The sequence below is a fragment of the Rhinopithecus bieti genome, unplaced genomic scaffold, assembly GCF_001698545.2.
Source record: "Rhinopithecus bieti isolate Rb0 unplaced genomic scaffold, ASM169854v2 scaffold_2453, whole genome shotgun sequence".
NCBI lineage: Eukaryota > Metazoa > Chordata > Mammalia > Primates > Cercopithecidae > Rhinopithecus > Rhinopithecus bieti.
In genome coordinates, this window is record NW_016804447.1 from 1,577,603 (window position 1) to 1,596,872 (window position 19,270).

The 19,270-nt window shown below is 36.5% G+C and overlaps 1 pseudogene; it reads right to left on the reverse strand.

Moving 5' to 3' along the window:
• Positions 1-10,857: 10,857 nt before the first annotated feature.
• Positions 10,858-11,919, reverse strand: LOC108527185 (60S ribosomal protein L7 pseudogene; annotated as a pseudogene).
• Positions 11,920-19,270: the final 7,351 nt, after the last annotated feature.

Genomic DNA, 19,270 nt, shown 5'->3' on the forward strand with positions numbered 1-19,270 from the left:
GAAGAAGAAGAAGAAGAAGAAGAAGAAGAAGAAGAAGAAGAAGAAGAAGAAGAAGAAGAAGAAGAAGAAGAAATATGTAAGAAGAAACAATATGTAAGAAGAAACAATATGTAAGAAGAAAAAAAGTTTCAAAGTATGCATGTGCCATATGACTCCTTGTGGTCCATCCAAAGTAATTTCTTTATAATCAAACCCCTTTTTACAATGCCTCAAGTCTGGCTTTCTGACACAGGGACCTCACCTGACTTAGAAAAGATATTTATGTAACCTGTCCTGCCAAATTCCAGAGGGGCAGCCATTCCCGTTGCTGTCTCTTTGCTCTGCCACAGAAGCATGCCATTATTGCTAGACTATCTGCTTCAGTCTTTTTAGGTGTGAGCTACATCCCAATTACTACATCTATAAGATTTCAGGGATACATGTTTAGCCTTCATGCTGTTATCAACAGTTTCTTCATTTGGTTTTAAAGAAATGGGAAATACTTTCTTCTCTCTAATTAAACACTTGTGATTTCTATTGTTAGCAGTTTTTTACTTTTAATACACTTTCAGCTTTCTAAACAGATCCTGGATATAGATGATGGACTAATGTTTATTGCCAATTTTTGATAGTTTTTTCTAAGTACTGCATAGAAGAACTGCTATTTTGATTTGGAATGACACAGTAGTACCTACTGTTCTCAGCATTGAAGTCTCAGCTAAAATTGTAAGCAGGAAGAGTCCTTGTGAATATCCTATTAGATTAGCTAATAGAAAAGCATACAAATAATTTGAGCAGACAATTTCAACACTGTATAAAAAGATGTGCAAACTCATGAGTAATGTAATTGGGTATTATTTTATAGTAGTCAGACTTTAAAGTTTTTTAAAAGCCATAAACACTTATAAGGATATTCTCATACATTGATGATGGAAATGTGAATTACTACAGCCTCTGAAAATTAGGTATTTTTACAGGTACATAGTTTGCAAATATTTCCATTCTCTATGTTGTCTGTTTATTCTGTTGATAGTTTCCTTTGCTGTGCAGAAGCTGCCTAGTTTAATTAGTTTTCACTTGTCCATTTTTGTTTTGGTTCAATTGTTTCAGAGGACTTAGTTATAAATTCTTCTCCAAGGTGGAGTCCAGAATGATGTTTCCTAGCCTTCCTTCTAGAGTCTTATAGTCTGAAGTCTTACATTTAAATATTTAATCTACATTGAGTTAATTTTTGTATATGGTGAGATGTAGGGATCAAATTTCATTTTTCTGCATATAACTAGCCAGTTTTCTCAGAATTATTTATTGAATAGGAAGTCTTTTCCCCATTGCTTATTCTTGTCAATTTTGTTGCAAATCAGATGGTTGTACATGTGTGCCTTTATTTCTGGGTTCTCTGTTCTGTTCCATTGTTCTATGTGTCTGTTTTTATACCAGTACCATGCTATTTTGGTTATTGTAACCTTATAGAATAGTTTGAATTTGAGCAATGTTATGCCTCCAGCTTTGTTCTTTTTGCTTAGGATTGCGTTCGCTATTTGGGCTGCTTTTTTGATTCCATATGACTTTTAGAATAGTTTTTTTCCATTTCTGTGAAAAATAATGTTGGTAGTTTTATATGAATAGCTTTGAATCTATAAGTTGCTTCGGGCAACATGGTCATTTTGACAATATTGATTCTTCCAATCCATGAGCATGGAATATTTTTCCACTTGTTTATCTACATTTCTTTTAACAGTGTTTTTTAGTTCTCCTCGTGGAGGCATTTCACCTCCTTGTTTAGATGTATTCCTAGTTATTTTAATTTTTTCGTGGCTATTGTAAATGAGATTGCAGTCTTGATTTGGCTCTGAGCTTGAATTATTGGTCATTGGTGTATGCAAATGTTACTGATTTTTGTACTCTGAAAATTTACTGAAGTTGTTTATCAGTTCCAGGAGTCTTTTGGCAGAATCTTTAAGGTTTTCTAGGTATAGAATTATATCATCCATGAAGAGAGGCAGTTGACTTCTTTTCCTATTTGGATGCTTTTCATTTCTTTCTCTTGCCTGATTGCTCTTGCTAGCACTTCCAGTACTGTGTTGAATAGGAGTGGTAAGAGTGGATATCCTTGTCCAGTTCTCAAGGTGAATGCTTCTTGTTTCTGCTCATTCAGTATGTGTTAGGCTTGTCATAAATTGTTCTTATTGTTTTGAGATATGTTCCTTTGATGCCTAGTTTCTTGAGGGCTTTTATCTTGAAATGATGTTGAATTTTATTGAAAGCATTTTCCCATGCCTATTTAGATGGTCATAAAGTTTATGTTTTTAATTTTGCTTATGTGGTGAATAACATTTATTGATTTGCATATGTTGAGGCCTCTTTGCATCTCAGGAATGTAGACTACTTGATCATGGTGAATTAACTTTTTATTTTCTGCTCTCAGGATATGCTTAAAGTGAGTTAACTTTTCAACGTGCAGTTGAATTTGGTTTGCTAGTATTTTGTTGAAGGTTTTTGTATTTATGCTCATCAGGGATATTGGCCTGTAGTTTTCTTTTTTTGTTGTTTCTTTGCCAGGATTTGGTGTCAGGGCAATGTTGGCTTCATAAAATGAATTAAGGAGGAATACCTCTTCCTTGATTTTTTGGAGTAGTTTCAGTGAAATTGGTACCAGCTATTTATTATCATCTGGTAGAATTTGGCTATGAATTCTTCTGGTCTTGGACTTTTTTGGTGTTAGGTTTTTTATTACTGATTCAGTTTCAGAACTCAATATTGATTTGTTCAGTTTTCAATTTCTTCTTGCTTCAATCTTGAGAGACTCTGTGTTTCCAGAAATTGATCCATTTACCGACATTATTAAACAGATCACTGAGGCACAAAACTAAGAAATTCTGTACTTAAACTCAGCACTTGACCACTTAGACCTTGTAAAAATCTACAGAACATTTCATCCATCAACCACAGAACATACATTTGCATGTGAGACGTACTCCAAGATCGACCACATGCTTGGCCATGAAGCATGTCTCAATAAATTTTAAAAAGTCAAAATCATACTAACCATACTCTCAGACCACAATATAATAAAAATAAAAATTGATACCAAAAAATCTCTTGAAATCACACAATTACCTGGAAATTAAACAATTTGCTTCTGAATTACTTTTGATCAAACAACAAAATCAAGACAGAAATAATTTTAAAAAGTTCTTTGAAAGAAATGAAAACAGAGACACAACATGTTAAAATCTTTGGGATGCACCAAAAGAAGTATTAAGAGGAAAGTTTATAGCCCTAAATGCCTACCTACCTCAAAATATTAGTAATATCTCAAAATTAATGATCGAACCACTCCTAGATGGAATAGAAAAAACAAGAATATGCTAAACCCAAAGCTCAAACATCATCACACTTGGAGAAATTAGAAAAACAAGAGTACACTAACCTCAAAGCTAACTGAAGAAAATAAGTAACCAAAATCAGAGGGGAAATGATTAAAATTGAGACCTCCAAATCCATACAAAGATTCAACAAATTCAAAGGTTAGTTATTTGAAAGGATTAAGAAGATCAATTAGCTGCTAGCTAGATTATTGAAGAAAAAGGAGTAGAAGTCCAAATAAGCACAATTAGAAATGACAAAGGTGATATTACAACTGATTCCACAGAAATACAAAAGATTCTCTGGGACTATTATGAACACTTCTGCAAATACAAACTAGAAAAATTTCCAGTTAAAAAAAAAATTTAAATGTATAAATCTATCAGTCCAGCAGTTTCACTTGGGGCTTCTAGTTTTCTGTCCTATAAAATGAAAATGCTGGTAGCTAAAATGTATTATCAAAATTGTGTATTTCAGCATTGCTCAGAATGGTCAGGGTATAAAATAATATCAATAATAAATTTAAAAATCAACTTTCCACAATGTAAATGCCCTTAATAGGAGAATGAATGGTTGAATACATTTTGGAATGTTAGGCAGCCCTTAAAAATAATAAATTTTTGAACTAATTCTCTCGTGGCTATCTTTCACGTATTGAGTGAAAAAAAAAGATACAGAAAAATGTTTGTTTTATGATCACATATTTGTGAAAAAAGTACTAGTGCCCTTAAATCTATGCATGCATTTATTCACATGCATGGGGGTATATTATTATGGGAGTGGGGAAATAAATATGAAAATGATACATTAGATGGCTAACATGGGTTATTTTTGATGATCTGGCAGAGGGCTAATGTGCGTAGAGTAAGGGGAGAGAAAGTTGGAGACAGCAAACAAAATAGAATAAACATATAAAATCGGATTTTTGAATTTATGTAAAAGTTATATGTTAATATTATAAATTAAGGAGATAAAAGCAAAACAATTTGCAAAGCTGTGAATTTCAACAGAAAAACAAACGAAACCAGAATCCCCAGGAATAAATTTGTTAGCTAATATTCTCACGCAGAAATTGAACTTCCATCATTCTTGTCAGTGGAAAAGAATTAATATAACAAATGAGCCAGGCACAGTCAATATCAGATTTAATACAAAGCATAATTATAATTGAAGATACAAAAATCAAATAATGAAACATAATGTAGAGTTAGCTTCAATTTTGAATCTTCCTAGAGCTTAAAGTTTTCTGGAATAAATTTCCCATAGCAAATGATTTGTTTGCCCATAACTATTAAACAACAGAGAAAAATAAACTGCTTTAATTAATCAATGTTTGATGCCTTGGTGGTGTTTTCTTCATCATTAAATAGACTATCTTTCTGTTAAGATTAATTGATTTCTGAAGCCACAAACCCGGGCTGAAAGGGCATGAAAGATGCACAGGATATATTCTTGCTATGTCTGCAGACAGAAATTCTTGCTCCAACGAAGTAGTTATCAAAGTGTGGTCCAGGTATCCCCGAGGTTTTACAAAACTTTTTCAAGTACACAAGGTTAAAAACCTTTTTTGTAATAATACTAAAACATTATTTGCCTTTTATACTGTCATTATCTCACAAGAGTACCTTGGAGTTTTCCAGAGGCTACATGATATTTTATATCTCAATAGATTACACTCAGAAGCAGATACTAGAATTTAGCTCTTTTCTATTTTTAAAATTTAATAAACTGATAATTGTAAGCAGAGTGTTTCTCTGCATTCTATGAGCTGTTTTAGCAAATGGCTTGAACCTAAGAAAAGGGTTGTGTGAACCCTAGTTTATAACCAGTCAGTCAGAATCACAGGCTACAACCTCGGGATTGCATAGGCATCTAAAATGGAGATCTGTCTTTAAGAAACGAGCCCTCAGTCTAAAAGATCTGACACTATCTCCAGTAGAGAGTGGGATGGAATTGGAGGTCAGCTGGTGTTTGCTGGAGAATTTCTTGGTTTGCATATGGGAAAACCCTCACATATCTGATGAAGTGTTGTGCTGAGTGGTGTGTAAGAGAGAAGAAAACACTTTTGCTTTTGTTTTGCTTTTCTGTATTTTTAGGTACCATGCTACGTTTTTATCTTATTTAAAGGATATACAAGATGATAAAGGATTTTATGAAGTGCACAGATTAATAGCCAGATTAAAGGGATGCAGAGAGTGGGGCATGAGGGAAGCTTCCATGTCCTCTCTGGGCGCACCACCCTTAGTAACCTCCGTGTGTTCACCTGTCAGGAGGCTCAGTGAAGCCTGTCTTTTTGGAATTTTATGGAGACTGTATTAAGCAGATATGATTGACTAAATCTTTGGCCACTGGCAATCAACTTAATCTTCAGTCCCTCTTTTTTTCCCAGAGGTGTTTCTAAACAAGCTGAAGCTTTCCAAAGTACCCCCACCACCAGTCATCTCAGTAGCATAAAACAAACAAACAAACAAAACCCATTCATCACTCCAGAGATTCCAAGGATTTTAGGCTTTGTATGCCGGATATCAGGACTGAGACCAAATATGTGTTTCACGATATTACAGTACCATTTTATCTTTTCCAAGTGTAAGATTGATACTCTCACACTCTATTGTTGGGAGAGTAAACAAGTCAAACTATTGGGAAACACAGTCTATTCAAAATTTTTTTAAAAAGCTATTTTACTGTAACTGAAGCATGCCTCCTTTTCTGTATGCAATCTATGGGTGTATTAACTTTGGCTCAAGTCTGCAATAAGAGAAGCACAGCCACATTCACTGAAGCACAGCTTGTACCACGAAAAAGTAAGAACAATCAAAGTGCGTATAAATAGAAGAATTCTGCAGTAAGTTATGGATTGTCTCTTCAATGACATCTTACAAAAGCAATAAAAATGAATGATGTTGCTTCTAGGGTGCTTGTATGAAAAGCTTCCCAACATACAACTATTCTGATTATCATTAATGCAGTTCAAATTTTTAAGTAAGTTACAGAACAGTATGAGTGATATATACTTTATACTTTATATATATACATATGCATACTTGTATACATACAAATTCTAGTATATGAATAAGTGCTCATGGAGGGAGTATGAGTGTGTAAGACTATGGTATGTGTATATTTTCTGGAAGGCTACACAACAACTAATTAATAGTGAGAATTTCTAACAGTGTTAAAGGTAGACTAATGGGGGATTTTTGAGTTTTGCTCCACTTTTTTTTTTTTTTTTTTTTTTTTTTTTTGAGACGGAGTCTTGTGCTATCACCCAGGCTGGAGTGCAGTGATGTGATCGCAGCTCACTGCAAACTCTGCCTCCCGGGTTCACCCCATTATCCTGCCTCAGTCTCTGAGTAGCTGGGACTACAGGCGCCTGCCACCACGCCTGGCTAATTTTTGTATTTTTAGGGGAGACGAGGTTTCACCGTGTTGTCCAGGGTGGTCTCGATCTCCTGACCTCAGAATCTGCCTGCCTGGGCATCCCCCAAAAAAATCATGCTGGGATTACAGACATGAGCCACCGCACCCGGCCTTTGCTTCGCTTTTATCTATCTTGTTTGAATTTTTTTTTAAATTACAAACATATGTTAGTTTTAATAATACATTTAAAAAATAATATTTTAGTTAAAAATATAAATGCAAATACTGTCTTCTTTTAGGAGTTTGCCTTCAGGAAGACATAATTATATTAAACAGAAAAAGCTTCTTGAAAGGGAATAAAAAAGATAATACAGGTGGATTTGTTCTATGATAAAGTTAAATTCCAGTCAATAAGCATTTTTAATCATCTACTGAATGAAAGGAATGTGCTCTATGCTGCAAGGACCCGAAAATTAGCTAATATGGACTGTACCAACCCAATAATTTGCCGTTATGAACTCAAGTGTCCTTAATCCAGGCACGTCTGCAGCAAGAATAGTATAAGGTGGAAGAAAGGTATTCACAGTTGCTTGGAAAATCAGGAGCAAGAAAAGCCCTTGGAAAAACTTTCCCTCAGGGAACTGATTAATATTTCATGGTTCTGACATATGCCTGGAGACAGAAGTGACAGTCAAGGAGGGGAAAATCAGATAGAGAATAAAGAAAACAGAGGAAAGAAGCAGTAACTTCACATGAGTGACAGTAACAGCATTTTCTCTATCTAAAGAGTAAGGCCTAATACTTATTGAGAATTCACTCTGGGCTTTGGCTAAAAAAAATAAAGAGTTATTACAAAATGACAGACTAATATTATATAATATATCTATGTAGTATATATTATGTGTATTACACATTGTGTGACATATATCATGTTCTATCATCTAGATCACATATTATCAAATAGCTAATGTACATTTAGAGCATCATATTATTACCATTTCAAATCTTCCCAAGCTATTACCTCTTAACAACTCTCTCAGAGAGATGTGATTTTTTTCTGAGAGGGGGAAACATTATTTCTGAGAGGCTGAGAACCCATTCAAGGTTTCATGGCTAGGAAGCAGTATGGTGAGGTCCTTGATGTTAAAGTCCTTAAAAATTTCACTGTACCTTTTTTTTTTTTTTTTTTTTTTTTGTGCTATCACCCAGGCTGGAGTGCAGTGATGTGATCGCAGCTCACTGCAAACTCTGCCTCCCGGGTTCTCCCCATTATCCTGCCTCAGTCTCTGAGTAGCTGGGACTACAGGCGCCTGCCACCACGCCTGGCTAAATTTTGTATTTTTAGGGGAGACGAGGTTTCACCGTGTTGTTCAGAGTCTTGTTCTGTTATCTAGGTTGGAGTGCAATGGCGTGATCTCAGTTCACTGCAATCTCTGCCTCCTGAGTTCAAGCGATTCTCCCTGCCGCAGCCTCCCAAGTAGCTGGGGTTACAGACACCCACCACCATGCCCAGTTAATTTTTTGGTAGTTTTAGTAGAGACAGTGTATCACCATGTTGGCCAGGCTGGTCTCAAACTCCTGACCTCAGGCGATCCTCCCACTGGGCCTCCCAAAGTGCCAGGATTACAGGTGTGAGCCACTGTGCCCAGCCCACTGTACTTTTTATTTAAAGAGAATATATCCTTCCATACCCTACAACTTATGCAGCAGAGATACCTATTTCTCTATTATATCCACCAAACATGCACAACAACTTCAAATTTTGCATCTCATAACTGTCATGTTTTAAATATTGTTTATCTAATTTTGAGCTCTTATGTCATCACCAACAAAACTTTCCTGAGCACCTAATGTGTCCAGGACATTGTGTTAGAGGGAATAGATATAAATTAAAAAAGAAAACAATCTATGCTCTAAAGAGATTGATAACTGATTTCATGAAAAGGGAAACATAGAAAAAGATGATAGTTGCATAAGGCAAGAAATGGCATAAGCTAGGTTAAAAATACAATCAGAAGGTGACATGGAAGTTCAGAGAAAGGAAGCTTTTATTAAGCTTTGTAGTCTTGGAAAACTTCCTTAATTTTCTTAGCCTCAGTTTCCTCATCTGTGAGGTAGGATCATAGAGACCATTTAATAAACAGACACTCTTATTAATATTTTCTACTCTTCCTCCCCTTATCCTCTCTTTTTCATTTTCATCTTCATATTTCCTGAGTTCTCAGACTAACTAACATGAAAAACTTCAGCGAGTATTTAAGGAAGAAATAGAGAAGTGGAAATCATGGGGAGGGAGTTTTTGACACAGAAGAGATAGCAAGAGATGTATTGCTAATATCAAATTTAGAATATAGTAAAATATTTAAGAGAGGCCGGGCGCGGTGGCTCAAGCCTGTAATCCCAGCACTTTGGGAGGCCGAGATGGCGGGATCACGAGGTCAGGAGATCGAACCATCCTGGCTAACACTGTGAAACCCCCGCTCTCTAAAAAATATTTGAGAAAAAACTGCCGGCGAGTGGCGGCGCCTGTAGTCCCAGGCTACCTCGGGAGGCTTGAGGCAGGGAGAATGGCGTAAACCCGGGGAGCGGAGCTTGCAGTGAGCTGAGATCCGGCCACTGCACTCCAGCCCGAGCGACAGAGTGAGACTCCGGTCTCAAAAAAAAAAAAAAAAAAAAAATATTTAAGAGAATGGCTCAATTCATATAAAATTCCAGGAACACATTCTACATTGGAGTTTATATGTGTTATTTGAGTCATGAAAATGCTCAATAATTAGCTCATCCTTTTTTACCTTCTTTCCACTCTGGCTCTGAAGTAAATGAGAAACAAAACAAAACAAAATAGCAGGACAGATGAAGACCTTGGGTATTGGCATTACTTCTAAGAAAGGCCAGGTTGCAAGATTAAGTTTAGCATAACAGCCAAATGGACTTGCTACCTACACCCTCAAAGAAGAGAAACTTTCCGCACTTAGGGTAATGTTGCATAGGACAAAGTGGCTGAGAAAAAGAAAGCCATGTTCTGGGTAAGAGGAAGGGAAGAGAACAGAGGAAGTTTCTGGGCAACTCATGCCTTGCTATTCTCTCAGACTCACCAGTCAGATCTTCCTCTACCTAGCGGGTGCAGAAAAATGGGGAATGTAAGAGGAAGGAAGGATTTTAGGAAATGCCTTCCCAACAAAACCAGGGAGTTGGTGAAGAGGTGCACTCAGGTGCACATGCATATACACACAGGCAGACACTGAAGACAGCAGTAGCAAAACCCAGGACATGCACTGACATCTAGCTGAACTGTCCTTCCATCAGGGGAGTTGACTGGGGGCAAAGAAAGAAAAGTCACATGAGCTAAAAAGAAGAGAATATCAGGTGCTGAGTCATCCTCCCAAACAGTTTTTCTCCTTTCTTGATTCTACCACCAACCTACTGGACAGTTTAATATGTTTTCTAATTTTTTGAAAAGAAATTAAAACACAATATTTAGATTAAAGTTACCACTAATTTAGTTGTGCTCAGTTATCGGGAACCTTGTAGTGTCTCTTATATATTTTTAAAATATTTAGAATTAATATATAACATCTGTATAGAAAAGTGTTCATAAAGGTGTAGCTCAACATAGTTTTAAAAATAAAATTACCTTGAAACTATCACCAAGGTCAAGAAAGAACTTATGTGGGGCCTTCCCCATACCCATGCCCCTTCCTCAAGTAACCACAGCCCTGATTTCTAACCATATTCAGATTTTGCCTTTATGTCTGTTTTGAACTTCACAAATACTGTCATGTTTATCTTTTCTTTTGTTTAATATTTTGTTTGTGACAGCTTTTTTAAAATTATTTTTTCATTTTCATGGTAACATTCTATCACTTGAAATATACCATGGTTGCATTGTTCCATTCGAAGTTGATGTTTTTGGGAAAGTTTCCACTTGGAACTATTAGAAATAATTCTGACACATTCTTGTGTGTGCCTTTTGTTGAACATCAATACTCATTTCTGTAGATTGTAAATAAATAATGATAGTGGTTGTACAGAATTGTTTCATATCCACGGTTACACTTTGCATTATCAGACCTTTTTTTTTTTTTTTCTCAATTTGAGAGCAGGTACTGTTTATTAACTGACCAGCTTAGAAAAATAATCATGGTAGCCAACTTAGTTCATTCTTCTAATAAGCCTGTCGATTTGGTCCTCCCTGTTGCCAGCATCTCCACTTTCGACAAAATTGGTGGTTTTTTCTTCATCCCACCTCGTGGAGAAGATAACTTGAAGGGCCACAGGAAGTTATTTGCCTCTTCGAAGTGTTTTCCAACAGTATAGAGCTTATGAATCAGATCCTCCATGCAGATGATGCCATATTTACCAAGAGATCGAGCAATCAAAACTTTATCTGTCAAAGCAATTCACTTCTTATTGATTTTGCCATAACCACGCTTGTAGATTAGTTCATTTACTGAGTTCAGATTGGGATACCCCATGCAATATATGGCTCTACAATCCTCAACATGTTAATCGAAGCCTTGTTGAGCTTCACAAAGTTTCCATTGAAGATTTGACGAAGGCGAAGAAGCTGCAATACCNATGCCTCTTCGAAGTGTTTTCCAACAGTATAGAGCTTATGAATCAGATCCTCCATGCAGATGATGCCATATTTACCAAGAGATCGAGCAATCAAAACTTTATCTGTCAAAGCAATTCACTTCTTATTGATTTTGCCATAACCACGCTTGTAGATTAGTTCATTTACTGAGTTCAGATTGGGATACCCCCATGCAATATATGGCTCTACAATCCTCAACATGTTAATCGAAGCCTTGTTGAGCTTCACAAAGTTTCCATTGAAGATTTGACGAAGGCGAAGAAGCTGCAATACCTTTCGGACCTTTGGGCTCACGCCATTGATACCTCTGATCCTGATGACAAACGCCAATTTGGGTTCAGCAGGTACATAGAAGTTGCCAGCTTTTCTTGCCATCCTCGCCATTCGAATTTCAGTTCTGTACATCTGCCTATATTCCTTGTGATAGTGCTTTGCTTTTCATAGATAAGCTTCCTCCTTGCCTTTTGAAGCATCTTTTGGGCAAACTTCTTTCTCAGGCGCTTAATCTTCAGCTCTGCGAAATTCCTTCGCTTTTTGTTAAGGGTTTCTGGCATAGCAGGAACCTTCTTCCTCTTCTCTTCTACATCCTCTATGGTTCCAGCCGGAGAAAGAGGCATTGTCAGACTTTTAATTTAACCATTCTGGAGTATGAGTGTTGGAGTATTGAATTTGTGGATCTAATTTGCATTGTTCTGATAACTAAAATGATTGGGCCCATATTCGTAAGTTTGTTTACCATTGGATGTCATCTTTTCTAGGTTGCTTGTTCAGGTCTCTTGCCCATTTTAGTTTGTTTGCACTTTTCTAATTGATTATGCAAAAATAAGCGAAGTCTGGATATAAAATTTCTCTTAGTCATATATATAATATATATATTATAAGTCACTCTAGTACTTGCCTTTTCACTCTTACTGTCTTTGATAACCAAATTTCTTCTTTTAATATAGTTTAAAACTATTATAGTTAATACATTTAATATTTTAAGTTTACTAAAATACCAATAAAACTTTTCTTTAGGGTTAATTTCTTATTCTACTTAAAATATTTGCCACAAATTTACAATCCACTGCTGATTTTGTGTATATAATAAGAAAATTGTTTTTTCCTTATGGAGAGTCAATTCATCCAACACTATTTATTTAAAAGCAGCTTTTTTTGCTCAAGAGAAATGAAAACTTATGTTCACAGAAAAACATGCATGTGCTTACCAAACTGGAAATAACCAAGTTGTCTTTCAAATGATAGTGGTTAAAAGAAGGCTATGGTACATTCATATAAAACTGCTATCAATAAAAGATAGTGAATTATTGATAGATAGAACAACATGGATGAATCTCAAATGTATTTTGTTGAGAAAGATGCCAGGTACAAAAGATGACATACTGTATGTCTCTACCAATTTTCTGGTATGTATATATTGCCACTTATACCAAAAAGCCAAAACTTTACAGATAGAGAACAGGTCTGTGGTTGCCAGGGAAAGTGCGGGTCAAGGGGGTGACTACAATGGTGTAGCATTCAGGAATATTTTGGGGCAGTAAAACTGTTTTTTTATCATGGCGGTGTATATACAACTCCATACATTTGTCAAATGTACAAGAAGTGCAATTTACAATTTGTAAATGTTTTATAATCTAAACATTTAAGATATCTAAAAAAAAAAAAAAAAAAAAAAAAAAAAAAGAAGACTTATTTTCTGCACTGCTCCATAGTGCCACCATAGTCATAAATTAGTCTGTGTGTACGTGAGGTACCTCAGCTTTGTGCTACATCACTGATTCAACTTTTTACTTGATAATATAATCTCATTTCATTTATAACTAATGTGGACAGGTTACACTGGGAATTGAGAGTTAGATAACATTTATAAGCTTAGAAACAAAGTGAATGATTTTTACCTTTCCACCAACTCAAAGTTGCCTCTTTTCCACAGTGAGATAGATTTGGAGATGTGACTCCCAGATCACTCCAGTTGCTTGAGAGTACTGTCAGCAGTTTTCAGCTAACATCCTCTTCAGAGTTGGCCTCAGCTGCAGAGAGCTGCCCTCACCAAAGCCATGGTTTTCTAGCTCACTTCTGATGACTGATTGAGGCAGGAGAATAAAGGACCAACTATGTCGGCCTAACACCTGACAACTCTGATAAACTTTTCCAGTTTCAGACCTCTTGATGAGTTTATCTGTTGCTGGTGAGCCTGTATTACACTTTGACTTTTACATATGAACATGGGACATCAAGTGAACATGTATCCAGAACTTCCTGTGATGAACAGACAGGTTTTGCCTGACCGCATAGCATAGCATAGCTTGGAATGCTACATCAAAATCAGTTATAAGTAGGACCAGAGAGCACTAGCAAATGCATAAGCACTTCATTCACTGCTGTTGCTTCAGCACCATCTATAAATTTATATCTGTTGCACTATGATCTCAAATGACCAGCTGATAGAATAAAGAAAAATCAGAGATTTGGTTTACAGCTGAGTCAGCTTGGTATGTGAGGACAAGTCAAAAATGGACAACTGCATTTACATCCTTACTCAGAGGTGGTCTTGAAAGACAGTTGGTTGTTGGATGGAGATAGGGAACATTATCCCAATAGGCAGAGTTTTGGGCAATGCATCTGGTTATCCTGCTGGTCATTTGGAAAGTGGCCCAACATTAGAATATATCGAAATTCATGGATGGCTGGTCAGGGACTTGTAAGGGGAAAGACTGGAAGATTGGAGGCAAGGAGAACTGAGATAGAGAAATCTGAATGCACACATTGAAGAAGGCACAAAGTGTGAATATCTTAGAATTAAATGTTAGATTAGAGCGCATTCACCATAGAGTAGGCATCCAACAATAAAGAAGACAAAATGACTCAGACAGTGTATTTCATCCAGACTTTGAGATTCATTACCCTAGTGGTGGCATAATGGCCTCATAGAGGCAGTCCTCTGTGGCAGAGATGGAGACCATAGCCCCCCAAAATGGGTGGGCTTTCATTTACCAACACTGACACAGCTTCTACCAATGCTAAGTGTTTAAACTGCCAGCAACAAAGAAAACGCTGAACTCCTAACATGGTACCATTTCTAGAGGAGTCCAACTGAGCCTGTGGTGACAGGTTGATTATATTGAGTCCCTTCCAAACTGTAGGAGACATAGGTACATTTTAGCAGGAGTAGACACATATTCTGTGCATGGTTTGCCTTTCCTTTCTCATGGCCTCAGTCAGCACTACTATCCAAAGTCAGAGAACGTTTGCTCCACTAGCACTGGCTGATACCACAAAACTTTATTTCCTAAAAGGATAATAGTAGGCTTCTTACCATGGGATTCACTGTTGATATCACATACTGTGTCTTCCACAAACTGCTGGCCTGATAAAGTGTTTGAAAGACCAACTAAGTATTATGTGCCAGCTCAGAGCCAACACTTTGAGGGTAGAGTGCCAATCTCCAATTTGCTATATATACCTCAAATCAAAACATATAACATGATATTATATCCCTCATAGAAGTACATGGGTTTGGAAACCAAATACTAGAAGCATGAGTGGATCTGATCATCCATTTCCACAAGTCTGGGCTATGGATAATTCAAAGTTCCTGTCCCTCAGAGGGGGAGCACTTCAGCCAAGGGGCACAGCAGGAGGCTTGTTGAATTATTTAGGCCGTTGTGTCTAGGCATCAGCAAGTAACTTGGTCTGGCAATTGATCTGATTATCAGGTGAAAATAAAGCTGATAGTACTCCATGGGAGCAGCGAAGAATATGTTTGGCATCTGAGATTTACTTGAGCACCTATTGGCATTTCCTGGTAGATAGACAAGTGCAACAGCTTTGGTTTAAGAAGGGCATGGTGACCAAGAGCTCAGGCCCCTAAGGGATGAACATCTCTAGTCTGTCACCAGGTAACCCCAAAGACAAGCAGCTGAGGGTGAAAGAAGCTTAGAGTGGATGATAAAAGAGAGAGAGGAGCATTATCATTTGTAGCTTAAACATCAGCTTCAGTGGTCAGGAATATAGCGGGTCCCATTAAACTCCCTCTTCTAAATTTCTTTCAGGAAAAGGGACCCATTGCAATCCTGAAGGAGCTGCTCTGTGGATGCATATGAGAAATGGAATCATAGATGTGTAAGGGACTGAATGGCGAACACAGATGTGGTCCACAAAGATCCTTAATAACTGCTGGGAGTACTGCCAGCAGACAGCCTTTAGAGAGGAGCCTCTTCAGGAATTACTTCAGCTGTAGAGACCTACTTTTTCCAAGGTCATGGCTTTCCAGGGGTGGTCCACATTTAACAACTGATCTAGGCAAAAGAAAGAAAGTTCAAGCCCTTTTATCCCAAAGTGGGGCAACTCTGTTGGGTCATTTCAGATTTTAAATTCCTTGTGGTGTTGGCTGATGTTATTGGGTTGGCCTGGCAGCCCTACATACTCCTCTCCCCAATCTTCTTTTCTTCCTTTTTCATTCATGGCTTTTGATCTCAAGGCAATTCCTTTTTAAAATTTTTACCTCACATATTTTGGACAGGATCTCACTTTGTTACCCAGGGCAGAGTACTGTAGCACAACCATAGCTCACTGCATCCTCCAGTTCCTAAGTGATGCTCCCACCTAAGCCTCCTGCGTAGGTAGGACTATAGGTGCATGGCAGCATGCCCTGCCAATTTAATTTTTTTTTTTTTTCGTGGAGACAGGGTCTTGGTGTACTGCTCAGGCTAGTCTCAAATTCCTTCCCTCAAGTGATCATCCCCCCTCAGCCTCCCAATGTGCTGGGATTATAGTCATGAGCCATTGCACCTGGTCCCGAAGGCACTTCTTAATAAGCATCCTGCATGCTAAACCCTGTCTATAAAAGTCTGTAATAATTGGCTTTCTGTAAACCCAGCCAGCAATATGTAACAATGCTGAAGCCTCCAGAGAACTCTTGAGCATTTGCTACAAACCAGCCAGCAATCTCTTCCCATGCAAGTTTTTCAGTGTATAAACTCCAGTCTCTTTGCAAAGTGTCATTCTGCTCCACAAAGAAGAATAAACTAGTTATTGATTATGTGTTTGCTTTCTATACACTCCAATCAAGCTGCTTCCTTCTCCGTAGTGTGATGTGAACCTATATTGTAGGCTTTTACTCATGAAATGACTATATTATTAAAAGAGAGATTCTCTCATCTCTAAGCCCTTCCTTATGAAGAAATGTATAAATAAATTTACTAATAAATTACCTATCACATTTTTCTTACTGAAAATAAATCACATGCCTTATAGCTGCTGAAACCTCACTTGCATCTTAAGAATAATAAATTTGGTGGCTTTGAAATGATTTCTAAAAAACTCAAAATTACATGTATCTATTCATTTCTTATTCTCAGACTGGAATTGGCTCACTATTCATAGTAGAAGTAATGTAAACACCTCTTTTCAAGATGATACTATTCATGAATTATCTCCTCTAAGCCCAGATTACATAATTTTCTACTTTAGAAAAGGTTTTGGTATATCTCATTCCTATAGCAATCAACTTTATTGAGGAGATTTTTAGATTTTAAATACTTGAATTTTGTTTAAAAAATCAGACACATGTAAACTCAAGTTTGACTTTTAATTTAGGAGGAATAAAACTTAGTATTTCAACAAGACATTTACCCTGAAGAGAAACAATAACATGAAATAAAATAATTAGAGAGTATTTCATTTATTAGAATGGCGAAAATACAAAATAAAACAAAACATAAAAACAACAATACCAAATGCTGGTGAGAATGTGGAATACATTCATTGCTGGTAAGGGTGAAAATGGTATAGCCACTTAGGAAAACAGTTTGATCAGTTTCTTGATAAAACTAAACATAGCCTTACAAGTGTTCCAGCTATCCCTTTTCTAGCTATTTACTCAAATAAGTTGAAAATTTAGGCTCACCCCAAAATCTGTACACAAATGTCTATAGGTTTATTCATAATCCTCTCAAACTAGAAATAACAAAAATGTCCCTCAAATGGTGAATTGATAAACAAATTGTATGTGGTATATCTATACAATAAAATATAATTCAACAGCAAAAGATATGTGCTGTCAAGCCACAAAAAAAAGTATAAATCTTACATGCATATTGCTTAGTAAAAAAAAAAACCAGTCTGATAAGGCTACAGACTGTATGATTCTAAATATACAGTATTCTAGAAAAGGCAAAATTATAGAGACAATAAAATATTTGTGGTTTCCTGGGATTTGAGGGGAAAGAGGAAGGTTGAGCAGGTGCTACACAGGGGCACATTAGGGCAGTGACAGCATTCTGCATATTATAATGGTGGATTCATGACGCTATGCATTTGTTAAAACCTATACAACTGTAACACAAGGAGTGAAGCCCAATGTAAACTATAGACTTTGGTTAATAATAATGTATCGACATTGGCTCATCAATTGTAACAAATGTACCACATTAATGCAAGATGTTAATAATGAGGAAGACTGTGAGGTGATAAAGAGTGGATGTAAGGGAATTCTGTGTACTGTGTCCTCAGTTATTGATTGTAAACCTCAAACTTCTGTAAAAAAACTTACTAAGATAAAAAGGAAAATATATATATGTGTGTGTGTGTATGTGTGTGTGTGTATATATATATATAATCTTACCACCCTAAAAATATTTGCTACTGTTAAATTGTCTAATATTTTAAGGCAGCTGTGAGATATATATTTTTATTATCTTAGAAACCTTGAGTTGGGGGCAAGGTAAAGCACATGGTAGAAATTTATTAATTGCCCAATGTGAATGACAAAATGTTTGACTTATGACACTTGAAGAGGGTCAGAAATTCTACGAATTATATTTATTACTTCATTCAATTCCTATCTCAACTTCGAAGTGAAATGTCATCCTTGTTTTTATTGAAGAGTGTTATAAATCAGGAATAGGAAAAGGAGGGGTTATAGCTGATAGGGCTGGATTGGCAGGGAAAGGAGAGGGATAACTCATTAGGTGGAATATGAAAAGGTAAATCCGAAGGTAAATCCAACATGCAGTTCCTGGAGAAATATCAAATGGAGGAGGAAGCATAGGCCAACCCACTCATGGGAAGTCAGTGTGAAACTGGCAATATTGTAATTATTTAGAAAATAAGCAGTGAATTTGGAAAGCACACAGTGTTCTTTTATCAAGCTAGTCTAATCAGAGGGCATAGAATATATGTTTTCAGATGTATGAGAAATTCCTAAATTGGAGATTAATTATGTCACTCTTTGACCTAGGATTTTAAGAAACGAATGTGAACTGAAGTTTGGACTCACGCTAGAGGACTGTATTATGGAGAGAGATAAAAAGAAAGAAAGCGGCTTCATGACCTTCATATAAAAAAGCAATACTTGGCTAACTTTCCCAAGCAGTACCCTGACATGAGAGGATGGTAAATAAACACCCAGGGAGCATGGAAGCAGAATCCAAACAAACAAACAAATAATTGAAAAACCCCACCATTTAAGAAATATCTTTGAAGTCTTATGCTTTAATTATTCATTTGATTTTTGCAGCCTGTGATATACTTGCAATTGTTTTAGTATAAGAAAACTGTGGTATGGTGCTCAATATGAAGTAAAACGGATACTCTGGAAAGATGTGTTTTGTTTATCCTACAATTTCATACACATTCATGGGCAATGACTTTGGGGTATAAGCACTCCAGTTTGTGAATAACCTACCTAGAAATCCCTGAGTTGCACTTAACTTCAGAACCTGCATAAGATGAAAGCTCATGGCTCCAAAGATCATTAGCTATTTGATATTATACAGTTAAGACTATTTCTTATCTGTAAAGTGGTAAAATCTACCATATAAAGCTACTTTGCAAGGCTGACTGCAGGACCTGCTCTAAGTCACTTTATGGGATGATTTCTGTGTGTCTGAAATCTATAAAATTTTACCATTCTCACTTTATTTATTTATTTATTTATTTATTTTATACTTTAAGTTCTAGGGTACA